This window comes from Nicotiana attenuata, unplaced genomic scaffold (genome assembly GCF_001879085.1).
Source record: "Nicotiana attenuata strain UT unplaced genomic scaffold, NIATTr2, whole genome shotgun sequence".
NCBI classification, from domain to species: domain Eukaryota; kingdom Viridiplantae; phylum Streptophyta; class Magnoliopsida; order Solanales; family Solanaceae; genus Nicotiana; species Nicotiana attenuata.
In genome coordinates, this window is record NW_017672296.1 from 154,805 (window position 1) to 158,464 (window position 3,660).

The following is a 3,660-nucleotide window of genomic DNA, read 5'->3' on the forward strand; positions in this document are numbered from 1 at the left end:
AAGCTGGAAAATGCAACAATTTTGAGAGTTGTATTCCTGAACAACATTTGTCTCGCGAGTGTATAGTATGTTAGATGCTTTCGCAATCCAAGTGTCTGCATCCAAAGAGAAATCGTGAGTTTTGTAGAGGGAAGGTTAGTTCGTATCCATGCTGGCCTTGCTTGACCTCATCGTTTTTGATCTGGTGATATAGTATGTATCATTGGGGGTAGCGTTGCTGAACAAAGCGATTTCGATAATAAACATGCATGAATTTGTAAAAATAAGACATAAGTATATATTTAAGAACAACTTTTAGATGAACCGACTGTGACGTGGCTCAAGACATTGCAACTTCTCTTGCTACGAAATTTTGGTCCTCCTCAAAACTCTGCCCCAGTTTAATGAGTTGATGCTTCTGACGGCTACTGGCGATGACTTGCTGAAATTACTTCGGAATTTTGAGGGTCCTCCTCAAAATTCTGCCCCAGTTTCCAATTGCGGGGGAAAATGAAAATTTTATTGAATTGTGACCGAACCCATAAGGATGCCTACGTATCCCCTCTTAAACGGGAATCAGGTCAGACGTAGTTCAAATTACATCATATAGGAAAGCATAAAGATTACACATAATAGCGCTTGACTGCATCTGAATTAATCGGTTTCGGCCAGACTTCTCCGTCCATTTCAGCAAGTATGAGGGCTCCTCCTGTCAAAACCCGGTGAACCATGTATGGACCTTGCCAGTTGGGGGAAAACTTCCCTTTGGCTTCCTCTTGATGCGGAAAGACTATCTTTAATACCAGTTGCCCTAGTGTGAACTGTCTCGGCTTGACTCTTTTGTTGAAAGATCTGGACATCCTGTTCTGATAAAGTTGACCATGGCAAACTGCATTCATTCTTTTCCCATCTATGAGAGCCAGCTGCTCGTACCGATTCTTCACCCACTCTGCATCGTCGAGTTCAGCCTCTTGTATGATTCTTAAGGAAGGAATTTCTACTTCGGCTGGAATGACGGCTTCTGTACCATTAACCAGTATATAGGGGGTTGCCCCAGTTGATGTGTGGACTGTGGTGCGATACCCCAATAAAGTAAATGAAAGCTTCTCGTGCCACTGCTTATGCTTCTCTACCATTTTCCTTAGTATCTTCTTAATGTTCTTGTTGGCGGCTTCTACAGCTCCATTCATTTGAGGCCTGTAGGCTGTGGAATTCTTGTGTTTGATCCTGAAGGTTTCACACATGGCTTTCATCAAGTCACTATTGAGGTTGGAGCCATTATCAGTGATGATAGATTCTGGAATCCCGAATCGACAAACGATGCGGTCGCGGACAAAGTCTGCCACGACTTTCTTAGTTACTGCTCTGTAAGATGCTGCTTCGACCCATTTGGTGAAATAATCGATTGCTACCAGGATAAATCTGTGTCCGTTGGAAGCGGAGGGCTCGATTGGTCCAATGACATCCATTCCCCAGGCGGTGAAAGGCCATGGTGAGCTTGTTGCATTAAGCTCATTGGGAGGCACCTTTATCATATCTGCATGTATTTGACAGCGGTGGCATTTCCGGACATACTGGATGCAGTCTGTTTCCATAGTCATCCAAAAGTAACCAGCCCGGAGTATCTTCTTGGCTAAGACAAAGCCGTTCATATGTGGACCACAGGTCCCAGCGTGAATTTCTTCTAGCAGCTTGGATGCTTCCTTTGCGTCGACACACCTGAGTAGACCCAAATCAGGAGTCCTCCTATACAGGATTCCTCCACTGTGAAAGAAGTTGTTGGATAACCTCCGAAGTGTGCGCTTCTGAATAGGATTTGCAAGTTCTGGGTATTCTCCTTTTGTCAAATATTCCTTGATATCTTGAAACCAAGGTTTTCCGTCTGCTTCTTCCTCAACATGGGCACAGTAAGCCGGCTGATTATAAATTTTCACCGGAATGGGATCAATGAAATTCTTATCGGGATGCTGTATCATGGACGACAAGGTAGCCAATGCATCGGCGAATTCATTCTGGATTCTGGGAACATGTCAGAATTCTGTCTTTGTGAACCTCTTACTCAATTCCTGTACGTGATGCAGATACGGAGTGTCTTAGAGTTCTTGGTTGCCCATTCTTCTCGGACCTGATGTATGAGTAAGTCTGAATCTCCAATTACTAGTAATTCTTGAACGTTTATGTCAATGGCCATTTTGAGCCCTAGGATGCAGGCTTCATACTCGGCCATATTGTTGGTGCAGGGGAACCTGAGTTTGGCAAACCGGATAATGCTGACCGATTTCTGATACTAGGACTGCTCCTATGCCAACTCCTTGAAATTTGCCGCTCCGTCGAAAAACATTCTCCAGCCGTCATAGGATTCTGCAATGTCTTCTCCTACGAACGATACCTCTTCATCGGGAAAATATGTTTTCAAAGGTTCATATTCTCCATCTACGGTGTTTTCAGCAAGGTGATCTGCTAGTGCCTGTCCCTTGATTTCTTTTTGAGTCACGTAGACAATGTCAAATTCACTCGACAGGATTTGCCACTTGGCTAGCTTGCCAGTGGGCATGGGCTTTTGGAAGATGTACTTCAAAGGGTCCATCCTTGATATGAGATATGTAGTGTAGGCACAGAAGTAATGCCTCAGCTTCTGGGCCACCCAAGTTAGAGCGCAACAGGTACGCTCTAATAGAGAGTACCGGGCCTCGTACGGAGTGAACTTCTTGCTGAGATAGTAAATGGCCTGCTCTTTCCTCCCTGTTTCATCATGCTGCCCCAGGACGCAACCGAAGGCACCATCTAATACTGCAATGTAGAGTAGTAAAGGTCTACCCGGCTCGGGCGGGACCAAAACTGGTGGTGTTGACATGTACTCCTTGATTCTATCGAAAGCTTTCTGGCAGTCATCGGTCCACTTGGTAGCGGCATCCTTCTTTAACATCTTGAAGATCGGCACACAGATGACCGTAGATTGTGCTATGAACCGGCTGATGTAGTTGAGTCTCCCCAAGAAACTCATCACGTCCTTTTTGTTCTTTGGCGGTGGCAATTCTTGAATAGCTTTGACCTTTGATGGATCCAGTTCTATTCCCTGACGACTCACAATAAACCCCAGCAATTTTCCAGCGGGTACCCCAAATGCGCACTTCGCGGGATTCAGTTTCAAGTTGTACCTTTGCAACCTATTGAAAAACTTTCTCAAATCTTCCATGTGATCGGTGGCCTTCTTGGACTTGATGATAACATCATCTACGTACACCTTGATCTCCTTGTGTATGAAAAATGGTGGTCATAGCCCTTATGTAGGTGGCCCCTACATTCTTTAAACCAAACGGCATCATATTGTAGCAGTACATTCCCCACGGCGTAATGAAAGCCGTTTTCTCAGCATCTTCTTCATCCATCCAAATCTGGTAGTAACCGGCGAAACAATCCACAAATGATTGCAATTCATGCTTGGCGCAATTGTCGAACAGGATGTGTATGTTTGGCAAAGGGAAGTCGTCTTTCGGACTGGACCGGTTGAGATCCCGGTAGTCGACACAGACTCTAACCTTCCCGTCCTTCTTTGGTACTGGCACAATGTTAGCTAACCATGTCGGATACTCAACAACCCTGAGAACTTTAGCTTTGACCTGCTTAGTGACTTCTTCCTTGATTTTTAGACTCATATCAGGTTTGAACTTTCTGAGCTTT